Source organism: Coregonus lavaretus (genome assembly GCF_964263955.1).
Source record: "Coregonus lavaretus genome assembly, chromosome: 16".
Lineage (NCBI taxonomy): Eukaryota > Metazoa > Chordata > Actinopteri > Salmoniformes > Salmonidae > Coregonus > Coregonus lavaretus.
In genome coordinates, this window is record NC_140003.1 from 6,936,535 (window position 1) to 6,953,633 (window position 17,099).

Below are 17,099 nucleotides of genomic sequence, written 5' to 3' on the forward strand. Positions count from 1 at the left end.
TACCTCTAACAATAATCTTTTCAACTCCGCCCATACATTTTGAATTTTGAAACATTCCCAGAAGGCATGAATTATTGAGTCATTAGTAGTTTTACACTTCAGACCTGACTCTGCTGTTGTGCTGTAGAATTTGTGAATTTTGTCTCTTGTATAATACATTCTATACATTAATTTAATACATTAAAATAAAAAACCTTTACCATTACAAATGTAGACATAGAGGACAGAGAAAAGCCGACCCCCCCCCAAAAAAAAAAATATATATATATATAATTTGGGATGTCTTCAAGGCATACATGATAATCTCATACTCTGCGAAAGTTAAATCTGATTTAGAATTTAAAATTAAAGAAATCACTATCTTAGAAAAAGCCCATAAAATATTTTTACATGGTAAAGAAGAAAATAATATTTCTGAACTTAAGCAAGAATACGATCTTTTACTTCTGAAGAGAGCCACCAACTACAGGTTAAACTCAAATAAACCTGGTAAATATCTCACAGCTCTCACAAAATGAATACATTCTAAACCAGTAATAATTTGCAGATTAAGATACAAAAGCGGTAATTAGAAACAAAAACTTTTTGGTAAAAACTCAACACGTCGTGTTTGGAGGACAAAGAATGCTGAGTTGCATCCAAAGAACACCATACCTACTGTGAAGCATGGGGGTGGAAACATCATGCTTTGGGGCTGTTTTTCTGCAAAGGGACCAGGACGACTGATCCGTGTAAAGGAAAGAATGAATGGGGCCATGTATCGTGAGATTTTGAGTGAAAACCTCCTTCCATCAGCAAGGGCATTGAAGATGAAACGTGGCTGGGTCTTTCAGCATGACAATGATCCCAAACACACCGCCCGGGCAACGAAGGAGTGGCTTCGTAAGAAGTATTTCAAGGTCCTGGAGTGGCCTAGCCAGTCTCCAGATCTCAACCCCATAGAAAACCTTTGGAGGGAGTGTTGTCCGTCGACAGCCCCAAAACATCACTGCTCTAGAGGAGATCTGCATGGAGGAATGGGCCAAAATACCAGCAACAGTGTGTGAAAACCTTGTGAAGACTTACAGAAAACGTTTAACCTGTGTCATTGCCAACAAAGGGTATATAACAAAGTATTGAGAAACTTTTGTTATTGACCAAATACTTATTTTCCACCATAATTTGCAAATAAATTCACTAAAAATCCTACAATATGATTTTCTGGATTTTTTTTCTCATTTTGTCTGTCATAGTTGACGTGTACCTATGATGAAAATTACAGGCCTCTCTCATCTTTTTAAATGGGAGAACTTGCACAATTTGTGGCTGACTAAATAGATTTTTCCCCCACTGTATATATATATATCAGAATTAAACAACTGTGGGACGGATCCTATAGCCTTCTTACATGCTGTCTAGACCGGCCACGCATACACAAGCATCCGTCATCGCGCGCATGTTGATTTTGTACATCCACATCAGACGCAATCCAGACACCCAGGTTGAAATATCAAAACTAACTCTGAACCAATTATATTGATTTGGGGACAGGTCGAAACACATGAAACATTCATGGACATGTAGCTAGCTGGCTTGCTGTTGCTAGCTAATTTGTTCTGGGATATAAACATTGGGTTGATATTTTACCTGAAATGCAGCATTTTTTCTGGATCTCTGTAGAATTATGACCCATTTTGAGTCACACAAAATCATGTGTTCTCTACTTCGACATTTAATCCACAGATAAAAGGGGAAACTAATAGTTTCTAGTAATCACTCCTCCTTCAGTAGTAGTAGTAGTAGCTCCCTGCCTGTGCCATTAAACCCCTACAACTCATCCAGAATGCCGCAGCCCGTCTGGTGTTCAACCTTCCCAAGTTCTCTCACGTCACCCCGCTCCTCCGCACACTCCACTGGCTTCCAGTTGAAGCTCGCATCTGCTACAAGTCCATGGTGCTTGCCTACGGAGCTGTGAGGGGAACGGCACCTCCGTACCTTCAGGCTCTGATCAGTCCCTACACCCAAACGAGGGCACTGCGTTCATCCACCTCTGGCCTGCTGGCTCCCCTACCTCTGCGGAAGCATAGTTCCCGCTCAGCCCAGTCAAAACTGTTCGCTGCTCTGGCACCCCAATGGTGGAACAAGCTCCCTCACGTTTGGATGAAATTATTGAATAACATGTATGTGTACATTTAATTTACAAAGCTTGCGCACGTAACACAAGCGGTGTGGTCAGTATGTTAGGCTCAACAACTCTGAAGCAACTATCAGCAGACAAAAAATTATCATTAAAAACAGAGATTACCCAAGAAGAAATATTAGATACTGTTAAAACATTCGTACAGAGAAAAGCACCAGGAATAAATAGCTTTCCAATAGAATTCTATTCAACATTTTGGGACAAAGTAGCCTCAGTATTTACACAAATGACAACACACATGTCACTTACTTCAGTACTTCCTAGTTCCATGTATCAAACAGTTATTTAAATTATATTAAAACCAGGAAAATCTGGAGTCCCTTGCTGATTATAGACCCATAAGTTTAATAAATTGTGACAATAAAATAACAACAAAGCTTATAAGCAATAAAATTGTAAAAGTCTTACCAGACTTGATACATATCAATCAAACAGGGTTTATTAAAATAGACACTTACAAACAGATACAATAATATGTTTCAGTTTAATACAATAACCAAAAGAACAAGATAGATTTATCAACCAGCTTCATGAGGTAGTCACCTGGAATGCATTTCAATTAATAATAATAATAATAATAATAATAATAATAATAATAATAATAATAATTAACAGGTGTGCCTTCTTAAAAGTTAATTTGTGTAAGGGCTATTGTACCAAGAAGGAGAGTGATGGAGTGCTGCATCAGATGACCTGGCCTCCACAATCCCCCGACCTCAACCAAATTGAGATGGTTTGGGATGAGTCGGACCGCAGAGTGAAGGAAAAGCAGTCAACAAGTGCTCAGCATATGTGGGAACTCCTTCAAGTCTGTTGGAAAAGCATTCCAGGTGAAGCTGGTTGAGAGAATGCCAAGAGTGTGCAAAGCTGTCATCAAGGGTGGCTATTTGAAGAATCTCAAATATATTTAGATTTGTTAACACTTTTTTTGGTTACTACATTTACATTTTTAGTCATTTAGCAGACGCTCTTATCCAGAGCGACTTACAGTTATGAATACATATTTTTTTATACTGGCCCCCCGTGGGAATCGAACCCACAACCCTGGCGTTGCAAACGCCATGCTCTATCAACTGAGCTACATCCCTGCCGGCCATTCCCTCCCCTACCCTGGACGACGCTGGGCCAATTGTGCGCCGCCCATGAGTCTCCCGGTCGCGGCCGGCTGCGACAGAGCCTGGATTCGAACCAGGATCTCTAGTGGCACAGTTAACACTGCGATGCAGTGCCTTAGACCACTGCGCCACTCAGGAGTCTACATGATTCCATATGTGTTATTTAATAGTTTTGAGGTCTTCACTATTATTCTACAATGTAGAAAATAGTACAAATAAAGATAATCCCTTGAATGAAATGCTTTGTTGCAACTTGAACGAGTCAAAATCCAGGCGGAACGCTGTATACAACATGGATCGCGTTAGGATACAAAAATTGTTTTAATCAAACAAACTACACTGGATTTTATCTCTGGGACCCTCGGGATGACAAATCAGAGCAAGATTACTAAATGTAAGTACATTATGTACCTTCAGATGTGAATGTATCAAACCTGTCGCCGTGATAAAAGTGTTTTGTTCTTCAAACAATAGCATGGTATTTGTTCGCTGTAATACCTACTGTAAATTGGACACTGCAGTAGATTAACAATAATTTAAGCTTTCTGCCCATATAAGACATGTACAGTTGAAGTCGAAGTTTACATACATATAGGTTGGAGTCATTAAAATTTGTTTTTCAACCACTCCACAAATGTCTTGTTAACAAACTATAGTTTTGGCAAGTCGGTTAGGACACATACACTGAGTGCCTTTAACCAGCTTGGAAAATTCCAGAAAATGATGTCATGGCTTTAGAAGTTTCTGATAGACTAATTGACATAATTTGAGTCAATTGGAGGTGTACCTGTGGATGTATTTCAAGGCCTACCTTCAAACTCAGTGCCTCTTTGCTTGACATCATGGGAAAATCAAAAGAAATCAGCCAAGACCTCAGAAAAATTATTGTAGACCTCCACAAGTCTGGTTCATCCTTGGGAGCAATTTCCAAACACCTGAAGGTACCACGTTCATCTGTACAAACAATAGTACGCAAGTATAAACACCATGGGACCACGCAACCGTCATACCTGTCACGCCCTGGCTCTGGGGACTCTAATATGTTGAGCCAGGGTGTGTATAGTCTATGTGTGTTCTAGGTTTCACTTTCTGGTTTGGTATATCTATGTTGGCCAGGGTGGCTCCCAATCAGAGACGGCTGTAGCTCGTTGTCTCTGATTGGGAGTCATACTTAGGTAGCCGTTAGGCATTCATTTGGTGTGGTTTCTTGTTCGTATTTGGTTTGTGTATTACCATTGACTGTCACGTCATCGTTTTGATGTTTTGATCGTGTGATCATTAATTAAATAAATATGTTCGCCTTCAACGCTGCGCCTTGGTCATCTCTGTTCGACGATCGTGACAATACCGCTCAGGAAGGAGACACGTTCTGTCTCCTAGAGATGAAGTACTTTGGTGCAACAAGTGCAAATCAATCCCAGAACAACAGCAAAGGACCTTGTGAAGATGCTGGAGGAATCAGGTACAAAAGTATCTATATCCACAGTAAAACAAGTCCTATATCGACATAACCTGAAAGGCCGCTCAGCAAGGAAGAAGCCACTGCTCCAACACCGCCATAAAAAAGCCAAATTACGGTTTGCAACTGCACATGAGGACAAAGATCATACTTTTTGGAGAAATGTCCTCTAGTCTGATGAAACAAAAATAGAACTGTTTGGCCATAATGACCATCGTTATGTTAGGAGGAAAAAACGGTGTAGCTTGCAAGCCGAAGAACACCATCCCAACCGTGAAGCACGGGGGTGGCAGCATCATGCTGTGGGGGTGCTTTGCTGTAGGAGGGACTGGTGCACTTCACAAAATAGATGGCATCATGAGGAAGGAAAATTATGTGGATATATTAAAGCAACATCTCAAGACATCAGTCAGGAAGTTAAAGCTTGGTCGCAAATGGACAATGACCCCAAACATACTTCCAAAGTTGTGGCAAAATGGCTTAAGGACAACAAAGTCAAGGTATTGGAGTGGCCATCACAAAGCCCTGACCTCAATCCTATAGAAAATGTGTGGGCAGAACTGAAAAAGCGTGTGCGAGCAAGGAGGCCTACAAACCTGACTCAGTTACACCAGCTCTTACATTGTGGGAAGCTTGTGGAAGGCTACCCGACATGTTTGACCCAAGCTAAACAATTTAAAGGCAATGCTACCAAATACTAATTGAGTGTATGTAAACTTCTGACCCACTGGGAATGTGATGATGACACTACTCTCACAATTAAACAATCACCCACAAGGACAAGGGGGCAGACGGAAAACGTATACACGGACTAACGAGGGGATAAGAACCAGGTGTGTGTAATGACAAGACAAGACAAATGGAATGATGAATATAGGAGTGGCAGTGGTTAGTAAGCCGGTGACGACGAGCGCCGAAGCCTGCCCGAACAAGGAGGGGAGGCAGCCTCGGCTGAAGTCGTGACAGCAACAACTATCATGGGTTGCTAATATGACTAGGATAAAGACTTTGGCTGCTAGACAATTAAAGAAAGTTGAAAGAAAAAGAACAGGAGAACGCATATGATGAAGTCTTTATAAAAAATGATTGCCTCCAAGTTTCTATGGTGGGATTTTGCCCAGTTGGCAAAACCTGGTTGAAAAGACGTCATGACATCTTATTCTGCTTGCAAACTGGTTGAAAAAGGAAGGTTTATTAAACATATTTTTACTGACCAGAATATGACGGCTTTTTCTGACAGCCATACAACCAGTTGGTCATAATTGTGACCTCTGACCAGCTGGTCACAATTCTGACCACTATATTATGTGCTACATTGGCTTGCGAAAGTATTCACCCCCTTGGCATTTTTCCTATTTTGTTGCCTTACAACCTGGAATTTAAAATGTTTGGGGGTTTGTATCATTTGCTTTACACAACATGCCTACCACTTTGAAGATGCAAAATATTTTTTTATGTGAAACAAACAAGAACTAAGACAAAAAAAAACAGAAAACTTGAGCGTGCATAACTATTCACCCCCGCAAAGTCAAAACTTTGTAGAGCCAGCTTTTGGAGCAATTACAGCTGCAAGTCTCTTGGGGTATGTCTCTATAAGCTTGGCACATCTAACCACTGGGATTTTTGCCAATTCTTCAAGGCAAAACTGCTCCAACGCCTTCAAGTTCGATGGGTTTGCTGTTGTACAACAATCTTTAAGTCATACCACAGATTCTCAATTGGATTGAGGTCTGGCCTTTGACTAGGCCATTCCAAGACATTTAAATGTTTCCCCTTAAACCACTCAAGTGTTACTTTAGCAGTATGCTTAGGGTCATTGTCCTGCTGGAAGGTGAACCTCCGTCCCAGTCTCAAATCTCTGGAAGACTGAAACAGGTTTCCCTCAAGAATTTCCCTGTATTTAGCGCCATCCATCATTCCTTCAATTCTGACCAGTTTCCCAGTCCCTGCCGATTAAAAACATCCCCACCATACTTCACTGTGGGGATGGTGTTCTCGGGGTGATGAGAGGTGTTGGGTTTGCGCCAGACATAGCGTTTTCCTTGATGGCCAAAAAGCTCAATTTTAGTCTCATCTGACCAGAGTACCTTCTTCCATATGTCTGGGGAGTCTCCCACATGCCTTTTGGCGAACACCAAACGTGTTTGCTTATTTTTTTCTTTAAGCAATGGCTTTATTCTGGCCACTCTTCCGTAAAGCCCAGCTGTGTGGAGTGTACGGCTTAAAGTGGTCCTATGGACAGATACTCCAATCTCCGCTGTGGAGCTTTGCAGCTCCTTCAGGGTTATCTTTGGTCTCTTTGTTGCCTCTCTGATGAATGCCCTCCTTGCCTGGTCCATAAGTTTTGGTGGGCGGCCCTCTCTTGGCAGATTTGTTGTGGTGCCATATTCTTTCAATTTTTTTATAATGGATTTAATGTTGCTCCGTGGGATGTTCAAAGTTTCTGATATTTTTTTATAACTCAACCCTGATCCGTACTTCTCCACAACTTTGTCCCTGACCTGTTTGGATAGCTCCTTGGTCTTCATGGTGCCGCTTGCTTGGTGGTGACCCTTGCTTAGAGGTGTTACAGACTCTGGGGCCTTTCAGAACAGGTGTATATATACTGAGATCATGTGACACTTAGATTGCACACAGTTGGACTTTATTTAACTAATTATGTGACGTCTGAAGGTAATTGGTTGCACCAGATCTTATTTAGGGGCTTCATAGCAAAGGGGGTGAATACATATGCAGGCACTACTTTTCCGTTATTCATTTTTTAGAATTCTTTGAAACAAGTTATTATTATTTTTTTCACTTGACCCATTTGGGCTATGTTGTGTATGTTCATTACATGAAATCCAAATAAATATCAATTTATATTACAGGTTGTAATGCAACAAAATAGGAAAAACGCCAAGGGGGATGAATACTTTTGCAAGGTACTGTATGTTATGCAGCCTACTGGTCATCATAACCTGGTAATAAATGACCCCCTGACTACAACTTATTACCTACACTCTTTGAAAAAAGGGTTCCATGTAGAACCCTGTTAGTGTCCATGTAGAACCCTCTGTGGAAAGGGTCCTACATATAACCCAAAAGGGTTCTTCAAAGCGTTCTCCTATGGGGACAACCGAATAACCCTTTTAGGTTCTAGGTAACACCTTTTTTTCTAAGAGTGTACTGTAAAAGGTATTGCAAAAGATAAAGTAGGATATTGAAAACATTGTTCATTACATTTATATTTGTTTCCATAGTCAACAATTAAAGTTAATCTGCAACATATTCTTACATCTAAAATAAATCAAGCAATGGCAAAAAATATATATATATAAAAATATGCACATCTGCATACAGTAATTGTTTCATAATTCAGTCATAGAAATTACATGCATAGAAATACTGGGAGTATAGAAAGGCCCATTGTTTTATTTGATTAATGATTAATAAGAGTGGTGTGATGTGGTAAATCATCATCATCAAGGACCTCTGAGCACAGAAGGCGATCTGGAGCGTAGTGGCCCTTTTGAAAAGTCGTGCGATGGTTCAGATCTACAGTGAAGAGAATCAGCGCATTACAACTTTATCAATTTGAGATTTTATAAGCAAACTAGAAAAGGACATTCTAGATTAAACTTTGTTGACTCCTCTGGCTAAAAGTATTTATACGGTAGTATAATTCTGCTGCAGTTATATCTTAGAGATATCTTAGAAAAATAGCAACTTGCTCATATACAGTACCAGTAATAAGTTTGGACACACCTACTCATTCAAGGGTTTTTCTTTATTTTTACTATTTTCTACATTGTAGAATAATAGTGAAGACATCAAAACTATGAAATAACAGATATGGAATCATGTAGTAACCAAAAAAGTGTTAAACAAATCAAAATATATTTTATATTTGAGGTTCTTCAAAGTAGCCACCCTTTGCCTTGATGACAGCTTTGCACACTCTTGGCATTCTCTCAACCAGCTTCATGAGGTAGTCACCTGGAATGCATTTCAATTAACAGGTGTGCCTTGTTAAAAGTTAATTTGTGGAATTTCTTTCCTTTGTAAAGTGTTTGAACCAATCAGTTGTGTTGTGACAAGGTAGGGGTGGTATACAGAAGATAGCCCTATTTGGTATAAAACCAAGTATGACTTTGAGAGCAAAAACCTGAAGAAATGTGAACAACTCTGAAACCTGTGAATTTCTGACTCAGTTATCTGTTTCAATAGTAGGCTTACTAGTAGCCTACTTGCACAACACAGCTTGGGTTGGCCTGACTATGAAAGACCAATATGGGATTTATAATTTTAGATCATTCAGAGTATATGTCACTGTTTCTCATATCCTTTTTCGCACAGGGAGCCTTTTCTTCGCTGGGCAGGCCGTTTGGATTTTTTGGGGCAAATTAGAGTATACCCACTTCTCCAGGCACCACTACACCACTAGGAGTCGGGTAATTGGTTAAGGAGGAGGATTGGAGGGAAAGAGAGATGAGGTTGAAAAGACTGAGGGAGACAGAGGATAAGTGTGAATCTGTTGAAGCTAGCAATAACAAGGGAGAGGGTATGTCGAGGAAGATTGGTGTGAAGTTCAAACACATTGAGCCGGATGCCAGTTAGAGTTCTGGAGGTTAAATGGAAGAGATGGAAGGTGTGGTGAGGAGCTCGGAGCCCGAGCCTTGCATCGATGGACATGGTTATAATAGAGATACGTTTGGTCCAGTGAGAGGGAGATTTTTGAAGGGTGGATTAATGCCTTTTGGCTGATCCATGAGTGGTTTCATGTTGGGTGGAAAAGATGATGGGTGCTGTTGAGTCGGTGAAGATAATCCGAAGTGGACTTGTGATGTTTGTTTGTGTTTCTTCAGATCAGTGGGAGCAGGAGCTCCATGCGACACAACTTGGGAAAAGACCTGTATCTTGTTTTATGCTTAGGTACAGGGCACCATTGAAGGGAGTGATTTCTGGGGTAGCATTAAGTGTGGAGGTGGAACAATTGAAGATTCCTGGTGTTTGTGGCGAATGCCGTTTGTGACCCGGCGGAGAGCATGGTGAAACAGAGGTGACAGTCTTTCTTTACCTGACAAACTAATGTTAGGATATATGAGTTATGCTATTAGAGCTTTGTGCCGAATCCACTGCAGTGTTATAAGTGTCACGTTTATGGGCATGTCGCAGCAGTGTGTAGGACGGAGATTCCAAGATGTGGGAAGTGTGCAGGAGGACATGTGACAGAGGAATGAGTAGTTTTGGTGGAAAAAGTTGGGTGTGTCAACTGTAGGGGTGCCCATGTTGCTGGTGATTGGAGGTGTCCGTTGCGAGAGAGGCTGGTTGAGGTGGCCAGGGTCAGAGTAGTGCAGAAGGTGTTGTATGCTGAGGCTGTGAAAAAAATAGAGGAGGATGTGATGGCGCCGACGGAGATGGCAGCCTCGCGACTAGCTCATAGGAAACTTTGCGGTATTCTGTTTTTTTAATGTATTATTTATTATATTATTAGCTCAGGAAATATGTTGTGTCATTACAGACAGCCGGGAAGAACTATCAGATATCAGAGCGGTGGTAACTCACCAGAACTACTAGCATTACGACCAGGAATACGACTTCCCTGAAGTAGATCCTTTGTTCGCTCTCCCCAGAGCAATTGAACTGATTCTTTGGATAACAAAGTTGATGTGCACAGGGCAAGGATTTCTTTCCAGAGAGACATCTGGGCCTGTAACATACTTTGTTTCACGGAAACATGGGTCTCTCGGGATACTCTGTCGGAATCGGTCAAGCCAGAGGGATTCTCAGTTCATCTCGCAGTTAGGAATAAATATCTCTCCGGGAAGCAGAAGGGCGGAGGTGTGTGTTTCATGATTAACGACTTATGGTGTAATTGTAGTAACATACAGGACCTCAAGTCCTTTTGTTCACCTGACCTAGAATACCTCACAATCAAATGCCAACCTTATTATCTACCAAAATAATTTTCCTCCGTTATAGCCTCCGTTATATCCCCTCCTCAAGCCGATACCACGAAGGCTCTCAAAGAACTTCACTGGACATTATGCAAACTGGAAACCACATATCCTGAGGCTGCATTTATTGTAGCTGGGGATTTTAACAAAGCAAATTTGAGGAATAGGCTGCCGAAGTTCTATCAACATATCGACTGTTGTGCTCACACTGGACCACTGTTATTCAAACTTCCGCGATGCTAACAAGGCCCTCCCCCACCCTCCTTTCGGCAAATTTGACCACGACTCCATTTTGCTTCTCCCTTCCTATTGGCAGAAACTCAAACAGGAAGTAACCATGCTAAGGACTATTCAACGCTGGTCTGATCAATCGGAATCCACGCTTCAGGATCGTTTTGATCACTCGGACTGGGATATGTTCCGGGTAGCTTGCGAAAATAATTTAGACTAATACACAGATACCGTAACTGAGTATATCAGGAAGTGTATAGAAGATGTCGTACCCACTGTGACTATTAAAACCTACCCTAACCAGAAACCGTGGATAGATGACAGAATTCGCGTGAAACTGAAAGCGCGAACCACCGCATTTAACCATGGCAAGGTGACTACGAATATGGCAAAATACAAACAGTGTAGTTATTCACTCCGCAAGGCAATCAAACAAGCAAAACGTCAGTATAGAGACGAATTGGAGTCGCAATTTAACGGCTCAGACAAACACATACTACAAAAGGAAAACCAGACACGTTGCCGAGACCGACGTCTTGCTTCCGGACAAGCTAAACACCTTCTTTGCCTGCTTTGAGGATAAAATAGTGCCACCGACGTGGCCCGCTACCAAGGACTGTGGGCTCTCCTTCTCCGTGGCCAACGTGAGTAAAACATTTAAACATGTTAACCCTCGCAAGGCTGCCAGCCCAGACGGCATCCCTAGCTGCGTCCTCAGAGCATGCGCATACCAGCTGGCTGGTGTGTTTAAGGACATATTCAATCTCTCCCTATCCCAGTCTGCTGTCCCCACATGCTCCAAGATGGCCACCATTGTTCCTGTACCCAAGAAAGCAAAGGTAACTGAACTAAATGACTATCGCCCCGTAGCACTCACCTCTGTCATCATGAAGTGCTTTGAGAGACTAGTCAAGGATCATATCACCTCTACCTTACCTGCCACCCTAGACCCACTTCAATTTCCTTACCGCCCCAATAGATCCACAGACGACGCAATCGCTATCACTCTGCACACTGCCCTATCCCATCTGGACAAGAGGAATACCTCTGTAAGAATGCTGTTCATTGACAATAGCTCAGCATTCAACACCATAGTACCCTCCAAGCTCATCATTAAGCTCGAGGCCCTGGGTCTGAACCCCACCCTGTGCAACTGGGTCTTGGACTTCCTGACGGGCTGCCCCCAGGTGGTGAAGGTAGGAAACAACACCTCCACTTCGCTGATCCTCAACACTGGGGCCCCACAAAGGTGCGTGCTCAGCCCACTCCTGTACTCCCTGTTCACCCATGACTGCATGGCCAAGCACGCCTCCAACTCAATCATCAAGTTTGCAGACGACACAACAGTAGTAGGCTTGATTACCAACAATGACAAGACAGCCTACAAGGAGGAGGTGAGGGCTCTGGGAGTGTGGTGACAGGAAAATAATGTCTCACTCAACATCAACAAAACAAAGGAGATGATCGTGGACTTCAGGAAACAGCAGAGTGTGCACTCCCCTATCCACATTGACGGGACAGCAGCGGAGAAGGTGGAAAGCTTCAAGTTCCTTGGCGTACACATCACTGACAAACTGAAATGGACCACCCACACAGACAGTGTGGTGAAGAAGGCGCAACAGGGCTTGGCACCTAAAACCCTCACAAACTATTACAGATGCACAATTGAGAGCATCCTGTTGGGCTGTATCACCACCTGGTACGGCAACTGCACCGCCCGCAACTGCAAGGCTCTCCAGAGGGTGGTGTGGTCTGCACAACGCATTACTGGGGGCAAGCTACCCGCCCTCCAGGATACCAACAGCACCCAATGTCACAGGAAGGCCAAAAAGATCATCAAGGACATCAACCACCCAAGCCACTGCCTGTTCACCCCGCTATCATCCAGAAGGCGAGGTCAGTACAGGTTCATCAAAGCTGGGACCGGGAGACTGAAAAACAGCTTAGATTTCAAGGCCATCAGACTGTTAAACAGCCATCACGAGCACATTAGAGGCTGCTGCCTATAGACATACATTTGAAGTCGGAAGTTTACATACACTTAGGTTGGAGTCATTAAAACTTGTTTTTCAACCACTCCACATATTTCTTGTTAACAAACTATAGTTTTGGCAAGTCGGTTAGGAAATCTACTTTGTGCATGACACAAGTTATTTTTCCAACAATTGTTTACAGACAGATAATCTCACTTATAATTCACTGTATCACAATTCCAGTGGGTCAGAAGTTCACTATGCCTTTAAACAGCTTGGAAAATTCCAGAAAATTATGTCATGGCTTTAGAAGCTTCTGATACGCTAATTGACATCATTTGAGTCGATTGGAGGTGTACCTGTGGATGTATTTCAAGGCCTACCTTCAAACTCAGTGCCTCTTTGCTTGACATCATGGGAAAATCAAAAGAAATCAGCCAAGACAGAAAAAAAATTGTAGACAGGTCTGGCTCATCCTTGGGAGCAATTTCCAAACGCCTGAAGGTACCAAGTTCATCTGCACAAACAATAGTATGCAAGTATAAACCCCATGGGACCACGCAGCCGTCATACCGCTCAGGAAGGAGACGCATTCTGTCTCCTACAGAGGAACGTACTTTGGTGCGAAAAGTGCAAAACAATCCCAGAACAACAGCAAAGGACCTTTTGAAGATGCTGGAGGAAACAGGTACAAAGGTATCTATATCCACAGTAAAACAAGTCCTATATCGACATAACCTGAAAGGACGCTCAGTAAAGAAAAGCCACTGCTCCAAAACCGGCATAAAAAAGCCAGACTACGGTTTGCAACTGCACATGGGGACAAAGATCGTACTTTTTGGATAAATTTACTCTGGTCTGATGATACAAAAATAGAACTGTTTGGCCATAATGACCATCGTTATGTTTGGAGGAAAAAGGGGAAGGCTTGCAAGCCGAAGAACACCATCCCAACCGTGAAGCACGGGTGGCAGCATCATGCTGTGGGGGTGCTTTGCTGTAGGAGGGACTGGTGCACTTCACAAAATAGATGGCATCATGAGGAAGGAAAATTATGTGGATATATTGAAGCAACATCTCAAGACATCAGTCAGGAAGTTAAAGCTTGGTCGCAAATGGGTCTTCCAAATTGACAATGACCCCAAGCATACTTCCAAAGTTGTGGCAAAATGGCTTAAGGACAACAAAGTCAAGGTATTGGAATGGCCATCACAAAGCCCTGACCTCAATCCTATAGAAAATGTGTGGGCAGAACTGAAAAAGCGTGTGCGAGCAAGGAGGCCTACAAACCTGAGTCAGTTACACCAGCTCTGTCAGGAGGAATGGGCCAAAATTCACCCAACTTATTGTGGGAAGCTTGTGGAAGGCTACCTGAAACATTTGATCCAAGTTAAACAATTTAAAGGCAATGCTACCAATACTAATTGAGTGTATGTAAACTTCTGACCCATTTAGAATGTGATTAAAGAAATAAAAGCTGAAAAAATCATTCTCTCTACTATTATTCTGACATTTCACATTCTTAAAATAAAGTGGTGATCCTAACTGACCTAAAACAGGGAATTTTTACTAGGATTAAATGTCAGGAATTGTGAAAAACTGAGTTTAAATGTATTTGGCTAAGGTGTATGTAAACTTCCGACTTCAACTGTATGTTGTGAAATTGTTAGATAATACTTGTTAGATATTACTGCACTGTCAGAGCTAGAAGCACAAGCATTTCGCTACACCCGCAATAACATATGCTAAACACGTGTATGTGACCAATAAGATTTGATTTGATTTGATTTGAAGGGTGAGGGATTCTGAGAGGATCCCTGTGAATAGTAGATCTGTGCCAGAACAGAGGGATAGGCCAATGAGTGATATATGTTTCAGAAAGGTTGGCTTCTTAGCATTCATAGCAATGGTTATCAACTGTACTGCAGAGATGGAACGTAAGTCACACAAAATAGATGTTGTGTTGGCAGCTGTAGAGAAGTACTTGGGGTACGAGATTTGACTTCAGAAGAATTACAGGGTGTGTTGAGTGGTAGTGTCCCATCCTCTCAAGCCGTTGGCCTGGGGTAGGGTCAGATAGGGTTAAAGTAGTGGAATAAGGTGGTGGGTTTTAATGAGTAGAGGGTTAGTTGGTAGGGTAATTAAAAATATATATATTTTTTTTCTGGTTCCCCTTTTCCATTTTGTATCATAAAGTGTAATGGAGCTATACTATAGTTCAGTTGGGGGTGGTAATACAACATATTGGATGTCAACCGCCATTAAACCCCACCAAAGAAGAAGAAGACACTCTCATTGACCCCCATACAAAAACTCATTGCTTGGTGGGTGAAACAACGCGAACAAAGAAAATGGCGTCCCTTGAGAAAGCAAGAACAAGATGTATATCAGGAGAAGTGCAGTATTATCATAAGGAGACGTATACTTGGAATACGGAGGAGGATTGGAGGGAAAAAGAGAGGCAGGGGAGGTCTAAGAGAGAGAGAGAGAGAGGAAGATTGTGAGTTTGAGTCGGTTAAAAATGGCGGAAAAAAAGGGATAAGGATGTTAAAAAAGATTGGTAGAAAAAGTAAGCAGAGTGAGCTGAAGACAGGAGGAGAAATGAAAGTGAATGAGGGTGAAGTATCGGAGGTGGTAGGTGTGGTGATGTACTCGGAGCCCGAGGCTTGCACCAAGGGTCAGGATAAAGATGAGTCTGTGTCAGTACGAGTTAAGTTTTTGGAAAAAGTGGACCATTGCCTTTTGGCTGATCCATTTGTGGTTTCAGGTTGGGTGAAAAAATAGTTGGGTATAGTGGAATCGGTGAGGGTAACCAGAAGTGGTCTAGTGATAATTGTTTGTGTTTCTGCTGGTCAGAGAGAGAAGGCTCTGAGAGTTAAACAAATGGGTGCAAGAAATTTGAATTGTTTCGCTCTCAAGAAAAGGGCCCCATTGAAAGGACTGATTACTGGGGTAGCTTTAAATGTAAAAGTTGACCAACTGAAGGGGAAGATTCCCGGTGTTTCTGATGCTCGTCATTTGGTGCAACGCAAACAGGGTGGCGAGAGTGGGGAAACAGAAGAGTCATTGTCTGTTCTTTTTAGTTTTGAAGTTGAGGCTTTGCCTGACAAAGTGAAGTTAGGATATATAAGTTATCCTGTACGAGCTTACAGTGGGGAAAAAAAGTATTTACCCCCCCCCCCCCCCAAATTGTAAAGTGGTTATCCCACTGGCTATAGGGTGAACTCACCAATTTGTGAGTCGCTCTGGCTAAGAGCGTCTGCTAAATGACGTTAATGTGCCCTTGAGCAAGGCACTTAACCCTAATTGCTCCTGTAAGTCGCTCTGGTTAAGAGCGTCTGCTAAATGACTAAAATGTAAATGTAAAAAAAATGTAGTCAGCCACCAATTGTGCAAGTTCTTCCACTTAAAAAGATGAGAGAGGCCTGTAATTTTCATCATAGGTACACGTCAACTATGACAGACAAATTGCATTGTAGGATTTTTAATGAATTTATTTGCAAATTATGGTGGAAAATAAGTATTTGGTCACCTACAAACAAGCAAGATTTCTGGCTCTCACAGACCTGTAACTTCTTCTTTAAGAGGCTCCTCTGTCCTCCACTCGTTACCTGTATTAATGGCACCTGTTTGAACTTGTTATCCGTATAAAAGACACCTGTCCACAACCTCAAACAGTCACACTCCAAACTCCACTATGGCCAAGACCAAAGAGCTGTCAAAGGACACCAGAAACAAAATTGTAGACCTGCACCAGGCTGGGAAGACTGAATCTGCAATAGGTAAGCAGCTTGGTTTGAAGAAATCAACTGTGGGAGCAATTATTAGGAAATGGAAGACATACAAGACCACTGATAATCTCCCTCGATCTGGGGCTCCACGCAAGATCTCACCCCGTGGGGTCAAAATGATCACAAGAACGGTGAGCAAAAATCCCAGAACCACACGGGGGGACCTAGTGAATGACCTGCAGAGAGCTGGGACCAAAGTAACAAAGCCTACCATCAGTAACACACTATGCCGCCAGGGACTCAAATCCTGCAGTGCCAGACGTGTCCCCCTGCTTAAGCCAGTACATGTCCAGGCCCGTCTGAAGTTTGCTAGAGTGCATTTGGATGATCCAGAAGAGGATTGGGAGAATGTCATATGGTCAGATGAAACCAAAATATAACTTTTTGGTAAAAACTCAACTCGTCGTGTTTG